Below are 18,263 nucleotides of genomic sequence, written 5' to 3'. Positions count from 1 at the left end.
TGATAAATCAGGGGGGCCTCGGTCCGACGCGGGGCCGAGGTCCCCGCGGCCGCCGCTGTCAGAGCCCATTCAGACGGAGATTAAAGAGAGTGATTACAGAGAGGACACGAGCAAACTTTAATTAGGAGTACAGGGCCGCCTCGCACCACGCCGCGCTGCCGGGAGCCCGCGAGCAGTCGCCATCTCGGGGACGTGCTCCTGTCCTTTTTAAAAACCTGCACACCAGGCCCTCCAGACATGCATCAGGCATTTTTTTATCGCTGTGTTGGGTCATTTTTTTTTTTCTTCTCTGTTCTTTATTTGTCGGGTTGAGCAAGGAGGCAGGGGGGATGGTGTGTGTTTAGTTGATTTCAGAGAAGCTGCTGTGATTTCCACTGCTTAAAACCACACCTGTGTCATGACTGCCCCAGTGACAGAGGCCTTGTAATCAAAAATACTGAGTGATGGATGACAAGCCGACTCACTAAATGACTAATGTATACCCATGGAAATGTGGAAAGATTGTATTGATTGGCATAAGAGGCTTATGGAAATAATCACGCTCTCATTGGTCTTAATGTACATTCTCCTATTATATTACATTATTTTCATTTAGCAGGTGCTCATAGATTCCAAATTTATCATTTTGTATAGCTGGATATTTACTCTGGCAATTCTGGGATGAGTACTTCGCCCAATAGTTCAACAGCAGTGCTCCAGTGGGGAATCGAATCGACAGCTTTTTAGTTATGAGCCCCATTCCTTACCACTATGCCACACGGCTTCCCACCAAACCAGGACAAACCCTACTCCTGGAGGTTAGCATTCCAGCGCTGTGAAATCAGTAACACACTCAGGCTAAAAAACCATAAATGGGTTGGGCTTCTCAACACAGTAATGAGTTAAATAGGATGGACTGGTTCCGCGTTGGTTTAGTAGGTTGAAATGGTTATTTTCTTTACACGTAAACCAACCTGAGATCGGTGGCAGCGTTGCCAAGCGTAGCGAGGATTCCCTTGCATTCACGGCGACATGAGGTGAAGCACATGAACTCCATTATCCTTCAAAACAATGACATTTCATCAGTGAGCGTCTTCCACTCGAACACCTCCTGTCAGTTTTGGGGTAAACACACAGGCACCGCAGCTGCATCGAGACAGAGCGGTACAGACACCGAAGTTAACCTTTCGCTCTCATAAAGCTAGAGTAAAACTGGGGTTAGCACAGATCATAGATTCAATTCTCTTCAATTATGCCAGAGGATTGCTGACATCGCTGAGGTTAAGCAGGCCCTCGCTCTCTTTATATTATACTCTACTACCTCAGAGGCTGCGTGTACAGTATGTGAGAATCAGGAGTGAATAGTTTTTCCCATCATATATATGATGGGGAATATGATTTTATATCTATCTATCTATCTATATATATATATATATATATATATATATATATATATATATATATATATATATATATACTGTGTGTAATTGAAAATCTGTACATGGACCCAAAAAAATGAGAATAAAGGGAAAAACTGATGCAAGTCAATTAAAAATGTGTCTTTTCCCTGCTCTCAATTCAAAAAGGCGCCACCGAACACCGCGTATCGAATGAAAAGGTTAGAACAATTCAATTACAGTCACATCAAGAGATAAAAATAGTCGGCATTTCAACAAGTTTTTCAAAGCCGGCCAAATTTTCAATTTTTTCCCCTTGACTGATCATTGATTTACCGAGATTAAAAAGCATTGCACAGAGACAGAGGCCCAGAGCTGCCTGATATGAAACTGATATCACAAAAAGTGCTTGTGGCTTCCCATCTTAGACAATGTGCGAGCACGCTTGAACGCATGTAAATGGAGGAAACAAATATGGCCTACCGCAGACTGCTCCTTACAATTATTGGATCAAGCAAATGACACTCTTTTTAATTACAGGAATTAGTACCTGGGGAAAGCTTTTGATTGGGTGAATATTGATAAAAAAAAAAACGGTAGAGGCAGAGGAGTGGAAGAGAGAAGGAACAAGACGTCTTGAATGATGTGGAAACAGTGGTGCTGATTAGTCCCTAGTGGCTCCCAGAGGGAATCAGTCTACACCACTGTTCCCTTGTTTCGGAGTTGTTAGCCCCCTGTGAAAAAATGTTATTTTTCATGGTGGAACTGTGAAACTGAGTTTTTGACCCTAAAAAATTCTCCCGGCCATGAAAGGGGCCGTACAGAAATACATTGGATTGAACTTTCCTCACATGATCTAGACACATTGACTAAATACAGAAGCCGCTGACAGAACGGCACTTTACTTTTTAATCTCCGACCTTGTGATTCCTTCACGGTCCCCGAAAGCTGTAAGACGGGCCTGCAAAGCTTGTCACTGTGGCATGTGCCTCACACCTCATTGTCGACATCCAAAACGGGCCATTAAGATTGATGCCACGTCCTGTCACAGCTACGGTGGCTGATTTGATGTAATCGACAAATGGTTGGGTGACATCACCAAGAGCACTTCCAGCATAATGCCAACCTGACTTTCTCCTCCACATTCAATTTAAGAACGGTCAACTCGTCACAATGGTTACCGTGGTGATCGCCTGTCCATTCCGAAAACCTTTTAGCCTCTTCTCTTTTTTTTCCATGCCATATTATTTAGTAAGGTATGCTCTGCAAAAGCCAGTCAGCACACACTATATATATAGACATTTGCAGGACAACTTTCACATTGGGTCTGTAAAAGTGGGATTGTTCCTGGGGTATATTTGCCTTTGTGCAGTTTGACCCATGCCATTTTTTTTCTGGGTGCAGTGTTGATTTTATTGCACCTAGCATTGTTTATCTGGCAGTATTTCCCCTGTGTGGCACTGTGGAAATGACATAATATAATCCTCTGTCATCGATTTTCACTCAAGTGCCTAAACTCTGTTTAAACACAAGGCAAATGAAGACCCTTTCTGTCCTTATACAGTACAGCTACCTTCAGTAGTGGTAAGGAGCAGGCCTCATTGCTGGTTTGATTCCCACAGGGGACACTGCTGTTGTACCCTTGGGCAAGGCACTGAGTACCCTGAGTTACCCTGAGTTACTCAGTAAAACTGTGTAAATTGCTAAATTTATTTGTTTGTAAAAATAAAGGATAAGTAGAAATAAAACAAAGAAAAGCTTCACTTCACTTGTAAAAGCGTGTCTGTGAGGGAATCCGGGCTAAGAAAGATGCAGTATCAAACGATCAGCAATAAACATTGCTTTCAGACAGAATACATATTAAAATATATACATACATACACACAATGCATACTTGGAGAGCATGGATTTAAACTTAAATTCTGGATTTAAACACAAACTGAAACATTCCTCAGTTACAATATGGATCGTGCTATTAAATTCTATATCCCTTTTTAGTTATTTTTGCAACATATCCCAGGTCCAGAGCTCATTGCAATGAAAAGCAAACTTTCCAAGCTCTCAGTCTAGACGGGGTATTTCAAAGTGAAACCGTAAACTGGAACACATACTGCAAGTGTTACTGTGAACAGATACTGCGCTTGTTACTCTTCCAAGATAAGTGAGTGCAGAGAGAAGATGGAAGATTAACTACAAAAACCTTGTATATAAAAACGGAGTAGACGGTCTTTTTTAATGACTATAAACCCACCTTCTCGTAAAGGAGGCAATAATGTGTGTGACCTTGCATTTGAAACAATGCACAGAGCACCCTGACACTCTGCAGTCTAAAGCTTGTAAAACTGCAGAAGAGGCATTCCATGCATATAACATGAGCAGAGTCGTTCATGTTTTTTGAAAAAGTGGCTAAACCCCGTTTTCTCTTTTTTCGCTTGGAAAAAAGAAGCAGGGCCTTGTTACAGAAACCAGAAACCCAGTTTCACTTTGAGTTTCTTTACAAGGTTATCTATAAGGGTTTCAAAATAGCACTTCATCAATCCATAGTCCAAGGTAATTGCAGGTTGGAACATGGTCGATAGATTTCCTGATTGGAGTAGAGGTGCTCAGATCAGTGTGTCTGCAAGCATGCTCTTCGAAAACACATACATTGTGTTTGTCTGCATTCACTACAGGTTTTAGCTGACAAAAGGCAGACTGAATGGAATTAAAAACCTGTTGCAGATCAAATTCAGCCTGCCTCAATGTGGGTGCACAGGTACACACGACTGTATCATCAGCATGTAAATGAATTTTATAGTTATTGAATTATGCATATTCTCACTAATGTTCATATAAATTGTAAACAATTCTGGACCCAGGATGGAACCTTGAGGAACCTCTTTAGAAACATTAAAAAAAAAATGTTTCCTAAAATCACTCTGGATAAAGGCACTTGCAAAAGAAGTATCATTTAAATGCAATGACCTTGACAAATTTCTTAGTTCAAGAGCTATGCAGGAGGTTCATCACTGACGGGTACTGCAGTAAATTGAGTCCAGCAGAATTAGCAGTGGTATTTTGACTCCATGACAGGCCCTTATTGACCCAACATTGTCAAGATCCCATTTGAACAGTATAGTATGAACAAGAGGGCATTGCGCATTTTGTTGGTGTCAGTTTAGACGAAACGTGCAACATGTGCTTTGTTTCTCAGGTGCCAGGTAAATGTGACAGTATGCAAATGAGAAAGGATGAACTCATTCTGATCCATAGCTCCCAATGCCCGCTTTATTTGCGTGTGAAAGTCAGAAGTCAAAATGTCACTTTGCAAGTTTGTTCGCAGATAAATCCCACCAAATCAGTGTGGGTATCTTTTCTCACTTGTACGTTGTACATTAGCATAAAATGTTCTGGGACACTTTCTTAAATATTAAGAGATATACAATATTAATTTCATGGTATGAAATGGCTCATAAATTCCTTTGATTTCATATAAATGCTGGTCAAGGGAACCTCAGTTGCAGGACCGTACTATTGCACATTACTTGTGTTACTATAACACAATTAGGAAGTAATATATCTCAAAATCATGAAAGTAATTACCGTACTTATAGCGCATGCTGTTAACACAAAACCTCATTAAAGGCATCACTGAGTTCAGAGGTGATGTGAAACCCAAGTCAGTAAATACATTCCTGTGCTCATGGCGTGGTCCCCCGCCAAAGGCATCATTACAGTCGTGCCTCCCACACAAATCATGCCCAAGCCCCTGTTATAAATCATATAGCCAATTAAGCTTGGTTCTACAAAAGAGTAAAACAGGCCCACCATCTCAATATAGCACACCTTAATTAGAGCTTGCTAATAGGAAGTGGTACATCACACAGAAATGCGCACATTACCTACATTAAAAACCCGTTTCCAGCATGCCATTCACACCGCTGACTGCTGCACACGTTTAACCCAGCCTGCCCCAGAATTATTACCTGCTGCTTTAACTATTGCCAATTAACTACTGCTCCGATGGTATTATGCCTCCTAATGAAAGTGATGAAAAAAAAAAAAAAAATTAACCATGGAGTATTATCAAGACGTGGACGTCTTCCGTGAACTTGATAGAATTCTGTGCAATTGTTTTAATATTATCAGTTCATGAAGAGAACATGTACTCCGTTGAGATACAGCGTGTAACAATCACAACTTGATGTGTCTGTTTTAATATTGTGGTGTATCAAAACCTTGAGAACTCCACTGTCCTCCATAGACATATGTGACTTGATGTGTCGCTTTTAATACTGGGAACTGTCCCACAGTCTGCGGAGGTGTGTGACTTGATGTGCCTATTCTAACATTGTGATGTTTTCTCTTCTATATGGTGATGTGAGCCCTCATTAGGGCTGCCTCCCTTTTGCTGCTGGGTCATTTCCAAGGGAACCGAACAACCGAAACCCCATGACATGCAACAGATTATACATTTCAGGTGACAGCATCCCAGGCTGGGGGGAAGTAAAGAGAGATCAAGAACAGAGATACCAAGGAAGACCTTGATTTAGTTATGTGACAACACCCAAGGGATGCTGGGATTGACACAGAAAGGATAAATATCTATGACTGAATTTTGTTTTTTCTGGGTTCACCAAAGTCAGCTGCTTGCACTGTGAACATTCAGTGTTTCTCACACATCCTTTGGGTTGATATTTTTACTTTATATTTATATTTATACTATATTTTAACTATTTTGATCACAACGTCTCAGCATCAGAACGTTATGTGTAACCACACTCATAAGCAATGGGTGGATATATAATACTTTGTGTTTTTTATTTTGTATTATATAATCCAAAATATTTGCATTTGTTTTGTTTTTTTATTTATTGGAGGACAGCTACAGTTTTATTTTTGGGAGCCATATTTTCACAACAACTATGTCATATTTGGCTACATTTGTAATCATATATTAATAGGGAGCTTCACTGGCTCAGTGGCATACATACATACACACACACACAAACACACACAAGTTGTACCTGTTTACAACAGACACGTGAGAAGACTGATAGTATGCCTTCATCATCTCAGATGCCTTCACTTAAAGAAGGACTAAAAGATTTATTAGCCCGGTCGCTGTTCACCCTGGAGTAGGAAAGGCTATGTGAGAATGCCCCAGGCAAATCCTGGAGAAAATAAACTCTGGGCGAAGAGTGGGAGGTAAGGAAACATGGAGAGAGAGTTAGAGAGAGTGAGAGAGAGCAAATGAGGAAGAGTTAGTGAAGGAGAAAAAGACCAAGCAAGCAAATAGGAGAAGAGAGAGAAAAAGAGAGAGAATGTGAGGGAGAAAGAGTCCATGGAGGAGAGACAGAATGAGCAAAGGAGAGAGAGAAAGGGAGAGAGGCAGGGAGAAACAGTCCGTGAAGGAGGGAAATTGTGATAAAACGAGAGATGAAAAGAGATTAAAAGAGAGAGAGCAAGGGAGAGAGATGGAGTGAGGAAGAGAGAGCGAGGGAGAAAGCCAGCAAAGGGAAGAGAGAGTGATAGAAGGAGAGAGATGGAGGGAGAGAGAGAAAGAGGTAGAAAGTGCAAGGGAGAAACAGTCAGCGAAGGAGAGAAAGAGTGAGTGAAGAAGAGAGAGAAAGGGAGAGAGAGCAATCGTTGCAGGACCAGTGCTAGCGCTCAGGAGGGCCCTGCGCGTCGCTGTGTTTTTATGCTGATGGGAAATGCGTCCCCACCATCTGCTTCTCCCCGACTCCAGGGACGCCTGTCAGATCAGATGCGTTCAGCAAGCAGAGAGGGAGAAACTGCAGCAATGCTCCCACCCCCACCCCTGTCACCACTAGCCCCCCTCCCGCCACCACCCTTACCCTCACGCTCACCCCCACCCCCGCTGTCACCCCCACCGTCACCCTCATCCTCACCCCCACCCCACCCTCACCCTTACCCTCACCCTCGGCCCTCACGCCTGGCCCAGCCAACTTGACATAACCGCTCCGGATAAGCCCCTTGCCCAGGGATCGCGCAGCTGGGGATGAGCGCCACCGTGGCACCACGCCAACGGCTGTCCGCCTCGCCCTGGCGAGACTCCTCCCGCGAACCCCGCAGCCAAATCGCCAGCACGAGGCCGTGTCCCTGCGTTCCTCCCCCCCCGGCTCTGCAGCCTTACAGCCGGGGCGTCGGCACGCCAGCGTCCACAACGAAAAACTCATCAGTACACAGCGCCTGCCCTGCCTCTGCCGTGTCAGTGTCCTCACCGCGCGGCGTCTTTGTCTCACGCCAGCGCTCCCGGTCCCGGGTCCCGGGACCCGGGTCTCAGGCTGCAAACAGAGGAGGCCGCTCACAGTTGGCGCTTCTGGGAACCTCTCGAATTCAGCTTCCGCGCTGCCACTGCAGGAAGCAATAACGGGCACACCGGTCATCTTTTCCTCTAATAAAGCAAAGGAATGCACATTGCATTCCATTACATTATCTCACCTCTCATGCATCTGTAACATTACATTACATTACATTCATTTAGCAGACGTTATTCAGAGCGACTTCCAGCACAAGTATTCACCCAAGTTAAATGAGCAACAATGATAGGCCAGATGAGCAACGCTCCCAGTCCAGTTAGAGTGAGTATAACACCACTCCAGCACTACCACAAGGTAACTTGTGCTAATCTTAAACTAGACCGGCTAGAAAACTATGGGATGTCTTGTACATACACTACCACATACAGTGTCATTAGATCACAGTATCCATAACTCATAGTGGCACTACAAGTAAATAAGCAGCAAGTAACACAGTATGAATGTTTTTAGTTTACACGTACAGATCATCCTGTTGTGTTTTTTCTTCAGGGTTTTGAATTTTGCAGAGCAGAAGGTAATGGCTTCACAGCATTCCTCTTTGCTTGAGGTGAACGTTTTGGTCGGGCTGCTGATCTGAGGCAACCTGTCATGTCTCAGCGAAGGGGGAAAAATGCTGTGTCATTCCGGACCGCTTTAAGGCCTTACTCTGCAGTCGCACTCCGGGAAAAGGCTTCTTGCTGGGCTCATCAGACTGAACTGCATTAGGGCTGCATATAAAATAACCGGTATGAAATAAATATGCGACAGGGGCCTATTTCAGTTTTAAAGTGACAACATCATGCGGCTCCTGAGCAGCGCTGTGGTCAAGGCGTTCGCTTTGAATGCAAGCTCAGCTCCGTGGCCCAGGTTTGATCCCGACCGTGTCATCAGTCGACGATGATTGGGAACCCTCAGGAGCAGAGTGTATTGGCTTTGTTCCACCAGGGATAGGGGTGGGGAGGTCGGCTGGTGTTTGTCCGTCTCATCGCACACCAGCGACCCCCACTGGTCAGTTGAGGACCCACCGTCTGCTTGCATAAATTTGCACACAAAGTGGCTTCTTTGGACTCAGGCCTGTGCAGGCTTGATATGGGGACTGCAATAAAGTGGAGTTTGACATCACATGTTTCAGAGGAGAGCACGTGTTCGTCTGCGCTCTGCCTGATTGTCAGCAGGGGTTGTAGTGGCGAGTGGTATCTCTATGAATTCATTTCTCTATGAAGGCATTTCAAATTGGGAGGAAAAGGGGGGGAGCATTGGGTATTCCAAATGTATTTTTTTTTTTTATTGATTTAAAATAATAACGTCGTGATGGCCGAAATTCATACCTTTCCTCTTTTTTTGGACATTTGTCGTTTGCTAAAAACCCATTTGCTCTGCTATCAATTACTATTAGGGAGTTTGGTAAGTGAATTAGACAGCTGGAGTGGCTTTAGGGTATTCAACATCTGTTCCACCTCAGAGGGTCCAAGTGCTTTTCAAACTCCACACTCAGCTTGTTAAATAATGATGCAGAACAGCTCCGGAAATGATTACCGAGCAGTATGGTGCACGAGCCAGGTAAGGCGAGTCATCAAAGGGATTAAAAGCTGATAAGGATTTTCTTGCTTTTGCGTAACAGGAGGCTTGCGTCCCGTTACGATCCCTTCCAAGTGTTTAGCTTAGCGTCTTGACCCCGCAGCAATTTTGCCCCAGTGGTCCGGGCTGTGGAGAGATTTCTGTGTCTGAGGCCGCAGATAAGGATGTCTCTTTTTTTTGCGTTTTTCTATTCCATCTTTTTCATACTGCCACCTTTGCTGCCTGCCGTTCAATCCGTCTCGTATTCCCTGTCGTCTGAGCGACGGCCTGGGTCTCTTCACTTTGGGTTCTTCTGCACACTAGTCTGTCATGTTTCAGCAATGACACACCCAGGCACAAGCTTCATCTCTCCCCCTCCATAAAAAAATAAAAAAAATACTCATTCACCAGAAAGAAAAAGCCGCTACTTTGCCCATAGCCATCACCCACGTTTTTTAAACAGAACGCCAGGAATGATTGACAGTCACGGGGAGATTGCCTGTTATTAAACATTGCGCTGTACAGAGCGATGGGACAATGACAGCAGGATCAAAGAGATATATGAGGGCTGCAATGACTGGCATCTGCACTGCCAGCCTGCACCGGCTCACTCAGAGAGGAGCTGGTGTCAGTGCGCAGGCACGGGATACATCATCGCTAATTTTATCTGTCAGTCTCCGAGTAAGAACGGCTCTTTATCTCCGCCCGGGCTCCGTCGTATTGGAAAACTCCTCCTCGCGGTAATAAGTTCCATTTTCACTAAGGGATGATGATGATGTTATTGGGAGGAAGAGCAGCGGGCAGCTCTGTGTTTGTAAACACCCGACCCGGCCGAACGCGGTACACAGCATGCATACTCCGAGGCTCCCATCGCAACTGGGCGGATCAATGCCGTGATGAATATTTACGCTCCTGTTTCTACAAACCGCTGCATGGATTTGCTTTTGATTTATGAAGCTCACATTCGCTCTCCTCTGCATTAACAAATCGTAGCCATCTGCAGTTTTGTTACCAAGGTCAATGAACTTTTTTTTTTTTTTTTTTGCCAACCAACCAAAGTGTAATTTTGCTTTTATAAAGGCAGTGGTATGACATTTCTATGGTTTAACTAAAAACGTCCTGTTTTGTACCTATACAAACAAAGATGTTTGAAATATTATTTCCCACTAACTCATTTAACGATTATGAAGACTGATTACACCAATATGTCATAACCATCCACGTTCCTAGTGTTACGTGATCTTCAGAACGCCTACAGGGGTGAACCACATGGCAGATGTAAACATCATTGCAAGAGACCTCTGGCCTCATTGACAGACAGAGATCAATAGGGGTCAAGCTTTTGCGGAAAAAGAGGCAGATAAACTATGGCAGAGGACACAGCACAGCAGCCGCGTACAGAAATACGACCAGAACACGACACCGATGGGCTGCCAATAGAACGGGGTTTGGCAATGCGCTCATCGCTTTCGAGCGATTAGAATCCCTGCATCTCACCGAGGTCCTCTAAACGAGGAGGAGGAGGAGGAGGGGGAGGGGGGAGGAGGGGGGAGGGGGGATTATCAAACAAAGAACAAAAGTTCTCTTATCTCGCTGTTGTTGTTTTTGCCTCTTTTCTTTCCTAAAGAGACAGGCTGATAAGCTCACGCTGGGAAAATGCATAGCCTGCCCGGCTGTGATCAGCGGCGCGGCAGTACGCCGCTGGGTGCTCCTGCTGCAGACGGGGGAGCAAATTAAGCGTGCGCCATTTAAATTTGGAAGGTGGAACCCTGTCCTTTCGTATCGCACACACTCCAGCGGCGCACTCGGGCGAGCAACGGCGGGGCCCGGCAACCGGAGAGCCGCGCAGCGGGGGGCCCTAATGACTTTGGAAGTTGATCTGAACTTTTAATGAAAACGAGACGATCTCTAATCAGTTGCCATGGTTTTCTGTCGCTATCACGCACAGAGCCCGAGCGCGAAAGTTCAGAGATTATTATTGTTATTATTATTACCATTATCAAGAGGAGGCGGTCGTAATTTTGAGTCCATAATAACATCTTCGATTATGATATCTTAAACTTTGACATCCTTATTGAGAAGAGTAATATCTTCATAGCGCCATCTCATGATACTCCACTCTGTGATTCCGTGGCCTGTATAAATAGTTTGAAACAGTCAGGTAACTACATGTACATAAGAGTTTTCTATTGTAATAACATTATTAAAAAGCCACATTGCATTACCCCTAGTAGTATTTCTCCAGACATCTTTTTCTAAGCCTTTATCCATTAACCTTAGAGCATCACCCGAGGCCTTTGAACAACTGCGGGGGACACAAAGCTCTTTATTGTCAGATAATATCAATATAATCCATCTAAATCTATTATGAATAATGGAGGCACGGCCTTGTCTTCCAAACGGCTTCACGCAACCTCTGGCACATCACTAAGGCCAGTGCTGTGCATTCAATATTACACCTTCAGCCCATAAATCATTTCAAGCTTGAAAAAAAAAAAAAAAATCATTTTTATTTAGAATTCAGCGTGAGTCACGCTTGGGTGATGTGATGTCATAAAGTCCTAAGCAGGAAGCAGGAGGGCAGAAGGCAGCCAAATGACCTCAGCTCCAGCGTTAGGAGAATGTCAGTCCCCAGCCCCCTGCTTGTCCCTGGGCTGCAGGGAATTCTTGTTGTTTCCCTTTTCTGAACTGTCCTTCGCTGAGACAAAGAGGGCCTCTCATACAAAAATGTATATGCTATAAAATATGTTGTCAAGAATACATTTTAGCTCAATCACTATAGTTAAAATATATAAATTACTGCCATTTTGTTATATTGCAATATATTTCTGATTTGTATTAATATATTTTAATTGCATTTGCAATATAGTCTTGGGCAGAACAGCATAATATATTGCACTATAATATTACATATTATATATTACAGTACATTACAGTATATTTCATTTTCTTATTGGCTTCCTATTTCTCCTCAAGGTGTCCCCATAGGTTATGGAGAGGTTCTGGATAAGCCCCTCCCACCCCCAGCAATTGATAGGATCTGACGGATGGGAAGAGAGGCGGCCTATTACTGAAGCTGCTAAAGCCGGTTATGTGTGTGGTACCCCGAAGTTCAGGAAGTGAATGAGAAGGTGCTTATCTTCCTGTGAAAGCAACATGATTTTGACCTAGCTGACATGGGAAGGTCCAATGTTCCGGTTTGACTGACAGGAAGTCAAGAGAGGTGGCCTGCACTCTGAGCGTTAACGTCACGGCTGTCCCACCTGTCCAGCTCTCAGACACACATTGTGCTTTACCCCGCCTTCCTCTGTGTCTGCTGGCCCGCCAGCGTGTTTTGGTGTTCTGTAAATTGTTGCTGCACAGGAGACAGTCCCCAGTTCCAGGCTTCATACTCTGTTCCCAAGCCACAGAGAACCTCGCCAGCGCACACAGTCTCACAGTAACAGTGTAAATTCCACATAATTATGGCATAATCGTATCAACATACTTGAATCAGTTGCTTACTGCAACACTTTACTCTCCTCTGGAATATATCCTCGGTGAATGGCAATGGACGTCAGAACAAGTTTTTTTTTTTTACAGTTTTAGTCTCAGACCAGTAGGGGGCACTGTGTGAGCCTGCCTGCAAGTGAGGAACAAGACTTTGAGCCGAACTGAAGCGACAAGCAGTTCTCCCTCACAAGGCAAACAGACTCTGCTTATGATGGTGTGTGAAGCCAATCCGGTGCTGGGACCGTGCATGCAGACCGCCACATTCAGACGAGCCTTAGACTGATGCGCTGTCTTGGGTTGTCCATGAACATCACAGTAAATAAAGACACATTTGGAAGGCTGACAGACACATAACCAATGTGTTACTGTCAAATAACTTCCCATATTCACTTAAACGAGACGCAGTAGGAGGACAAAAACAAACAAGGTATGATCAGGACTATCTTCACATAAAAAAAGTAACATATTGAGAATATATTTTAGAGAATATATTTTTAGCTCAATCAATATATAAAAAATGTATTATATATGTATTATAAATTATTTCAATAACCTTGCTATATTGCAATATATTTCTGCTTTGCATTTACATACATTTTAAATGCGTCTGCAATATATTCCTGGGGTGAAGAACATACTTCTCAGTACATTACAATATATTTCATCTCTATACAGGTTTTGCCCAGGGACTTTGCCATCTAATATAAATGAAATCTCTGAGTGGTTAAATGTTCCATTTTGGAGAGCTAGTTAGGGATTTCTCTTGCGCTCCCCCTCCCCCCGCCCCAGCTTTTGAGATCCTCAGTCAGACATTGAGCTCATCTCACTGTGACTGCCCCCCTGCTCCCATGAGAGCACAGGGTGTGGTGCAAGTAATCCTCTGACAGACACGCACACCAACACAGCTATTTTTCCACACTACATGTCCCACGGTGCACCAGGGAGCAGATGTCGTTTGGAGGATAGCAGCATCTTCCCGACACCCTCTTGGTAACTCATGGGTGTTCAAGCAAGTGGGGTGTCAGGGGTGGTACAGTGGGGGAGCCCTGGCCAACTTGCCCACCTCTGCCCACTACTGGGTGAAGGCAGTTTTTCACCACTGTGGGTTTCTGGGTACTGTCAAACTGACAGTGCTGTCAATAGTCCTACAATAGTGCTACATTTTATATATGGCACCAATGACTCAGTATTTCTACAGCTACACGGCTAACCCTATTGACACTTCTCTTTGAATTTCGCTCTGGATGGGAGTGTTTGCCAAATGAATAAATGTAAATATTGCCCCACTGAAAGTTCAGTGCAAACTGCAGAGCAAAGTCAACACTGAGGCAGAGTATTTAAGCATTCAACAGACCTGATCGGATTAAATTAATATAATGAGGCCCTTTCATTAACTACACACCATTACATTATTATTATTTTTTTTTTTAATCAGGCACTCCATAACACCCCACACCACATGCTCCCTCGCATACACAGACATACACACACACATGCGTGCACACACACACACACACACTCACACACACACCGACATCCCCCTCCCACAGAGACCTCCCCACTCTGGCCTTCTCGAAGCCTCTAGGGCAGTGTGCTTCTCCTGACACATCACTGAAACGTCAAAACTGCACCGCCTTTCCTCCTTTGTAAGTGGAACCAGCCTTTCAGATACCATTTGAATGCCAAATGGACCATGATTGCAATAAAAGAGTCGGTTCTACATTTTGCCAGGACACGTTGGCACTGTGATTATCAGAAAAGTTTTATATAAATGTTTTTTTAAGTCTGCGAGTAGAAACATTTCAATAAATCGCCGACGCCCGCTCAAATGCCAGGTCTGCCTCCGAGCGTGTACGGGGGGACAAGTGTGAGGACGGAATTTTAAAGAGTTTCTACATGTGCTCTCCAAAATCTCAGATGCACCTATTGCATTTTGATGAGCCTTGCCTCTCTGGTAGATGGTGATAATAGCACACTTTGCTGAGTGAAGCCCAGTTAAAATGGCTTTTTCCCCTGACTTGCGCAGTACACCGTACACGCTTGGGGGACTCGAGATCCTTTACTGCACCATGAAAACAGAAAAAAACAAGATTTTCCTCCTTATTTATTGCCTCCATTGAATGATTGTCCCGCTCCCCTCCTTGACTTTATAGTCTTATGTTAATGGAAAAAACTCAAATCAAGCCCCATTTATTTATTTATTTGACTGTTGGTTTGGCCGCTGATTTATTGGGCGGAGTGATTGGCTGAGAGGAGCCTTTAGCATAAGTGAATTTTATATTCACCGTGATATTACGGTATATGATTTACTCGTGTGTGACTTGTACGGGAAATATTCTCTTAATGCATCCCCGCCTCGCGCACAAGCGCAGCTTATGTTTGGACCGCGCCACCACAGGACCGTTTTGATTGTTTTTATTCACTGGAATCAATTAGATTAGAAGACCAGCATGACCAAAGTCATAACTGAATGGGACTGGATCATTTTGACCATGGGTGCTATGCATGGTAGCAGTGTTGTTTTGGTTTGTTTTTGTTTGCTTTTTGGTATAAGCGGTGCAATGATATTTGAATTTATACACGTGTTGTGTGTGTGTGTGTGTGTGTGTGTGTGTGTGTGTGTGTGTGAGAGAGAGAGAGAGAGAGAGAGAGAGAGAGTATGTTTGTGTATTCATACACATCTCTACTCCTCCGCTTTAAAGCCAATCAGTCACGCTTGAATTGACTCGGTAATGGTAATTATTAAAAGAGGAGTCATTTCTTCTGTGAAAGTTTAAATCACATTTCCGTGTCCAAGGTTCAGGACCCGGTGACCGCCGCAGTAAAAATAAACGCACCGGGTCCCTCTGCGTCAAGCTCCAACATTGCTGCTGTCCCATTAGCTTAAAGAATGCTGGCACTGACAGATATGTGTGCAGGTAATGGGTGATTAAAGGGACTTGTAGATAACTCAGCCGAGCGCTCAGTCAAGGTAAGCGCTGATTCATTGCTCCGTTAGCGGTTCTGCAGACGGCAGCCGCAGTAGGGGCTTTACGCGTCTGAGAAAGGCGCCGGTCTGCTGGGGCACAAATACAGATTAAAAGGCACTTTCCTCACTATTAAAGAATGCAGAGTTCAACAGAATACATACACACGGCGCACTGTGGAGATACACGATGCATTCTGCTTCCATTCAAATGGCGGCGTAGCCATTACTGTATTCATGAGATAGAGATTCATTTCATTTGCTTGTAATCACACCTCTCATTCTTCATAAACAGATGCAACAGAAAAAAAGGGAAATGCTTTTTTATTTACAAAAGCAAGGTAAACATCTCAAGTTTATTGTGATCAAATTGGATTATCAGTGACGGTTATTTGGGCCAGACGATATTTTCAGAAGAAACATTTGTAAATACTGCCCTCTAGTGGCCATGCAACGAGACGTTTTGGTTTGTGACATTTTTTCCTATAGGCCTTAGGAAAGGCGTTCCATGAATAATTTACATGAACGCTTTACATTTTCACAGAAATTAACCTTGTCAGTTTAGAGGGCATGTGCAAGTATTGTCATCAGCAGTAGCCTATGCCTCTGAAGGCCGTACATGGAAATGCCACTAAGCATCCAACACAACCACATGGAAAAATACAGTCATTGTTAGCAATTAAACAGGCCTATATCTAGCCAATCCCATTTCACTTTGCGCAACAAAAATAAAGCAACATAGGCCTACTGTCAAATAAAAACGTCAACAACACAATGGTTTCATCTCTCTAGTGGGACAGAAATACGTTTCAATTTATATGAAATACCCAGCAGCCCAGTCCTAAGATGTGATTAGTCCTGGGCAGAATGATTGCGTTTTTGCCGGTCTCTACACCTCAGTCAAAAATCCTTCGCAAAACACTTCAGATAAAGATTCTTCAGATAAAGATTTGCTAATCAGGGAGATTACCTCTGCGGCTCCACAAGTGCAATCATTCATCTTAATTCATTGTCACAAGCCGAGATGAATGAGAGACTTTTTATTACTGAGCGTTTCTTTTTTTTTCCTCATCGTGAGCGCATGAGTTTAGCGGGAGTAATGCTTTGCTTGCGCGTCAAAAACGCTGCGTCAGCTAAAGAGGCTTTGGAATTCAAAAAGAAACACTCCCCATAATGTAATATTTAACACTCTGGGTCCAGTGGTATTCGCAAGCCCTTTACTGTGCAACATTTTCCCAACAGTCATTAACATTTCTGGAATGGATATTAACCTTCCCCGATTATGAAACGGCCCCTGCTGCTAATCATGTCATTCAACTGACTTATTTATTTATTTTCTCACTTATTTACTTATTAATATAAAATATAGGAATGACAGGCGACACAGTGCAACAAAGGGCTGAGAACAGCGCAGTGCTAGTGATACATAGCAAGATATAACTGGTTCAAGGTTTGGTGGGGTTTTTTTTGTTTGTTTGTTCATGAATCGTGCTCATTTCACCCCCATGAATGGCAAGTTGCCAGGGCCTTACATCTTTGCAGTAGACCGTCCTGCCTCATGTTGTTAAACAGAAACCTATTCTATGCTTTCAGATCTCTGTATCTGGTAAATCTACAGGTGACTTTTTGTAGCTATAGGGTAATATAACAAATTACAGGTTACTTTGGACATAAATATATCAGAATGGCTTCAGTGGTTGCTCTTTTTGTACCCATCGATTTTGTCATAATCCAGAAGGTTTTTGCATTTGCTATTTTTTATCTATACGCATTTGTCTGAACAGCACGCAGTCCGATGAAAGAGCACGGTGTTAAATATTTAATAGGACTGTGAGTATTATTGAGTTGCAAACCCCAGAGAAACTAAAGCGCCGTTGGGTCTTAAGAGGACGATGTTTTTTTCTAAACCCCTCACTTAAAACACCGCTTTGAATATGTGGAAGTACAACTTGCTTATAAGACAGACATCCGGGCTCCGCGATCATTTATTCCCAACCAGCCGCGAGGCAGTTAGCTGAGAGGAGCCATCAACGGCAGCCCATTTGCCGTGGACCGGCGGAGTTGATATGCCCAGAGAGAGCGCATTCACTTGTGAAAAACGCTGCCGTTAATGACGGCTACCTACAGCGGGGTGTCCATTTGTGACTAGGCGCTATCAATCACTCTGACAGGCAGAACATATTTAGCTTGTGTTGATAAATCAAATCACTTCCAAATGATATTGCTCAGTGGGTCTGCCTTTTAATTTACACATGCGTTTATTTCTCAGCGAAGGCGACATGACAAATTAAAAACGACCAGGAGATGTTCGGCGGCTGCGCCACTACGCGAAAAGTGAAAGGGAGGTCGCCTGCACTCCCGACACGGTGGTGCAAAAACCGCGGTGTCCTGAATTGATAAACAGGGCAATCTGCAGGACTGAGAAAGAGGACTTCCTCTCTTTCAGCCACGAAAGCATTTTAGAGCATTTCTTCTTCATTCATTCATTCATTTTTTTTCCTATTAGATCTATACGTTTATAGAATCCCCCAATTTACAAAACATGTGAAGATGACAATGATGATGATAATG

Source organism: Megalops cyprinoides, chromosome 14 (assembly GCF_013368585.1).
Source record: "Megalops cyprinoides isolate fMegCyp1 chromosome 14, fMegCyp1.pri, whole genome shotgun sequence".
NCBI lineage: Eukaryota > Metazoa > Chordata > Actinopteri > Elopiformes > Megalopidae > Megalops > Megalops cyprinoides.
This window is presented reverse-complemented; position numbering follows the sequence as displayed.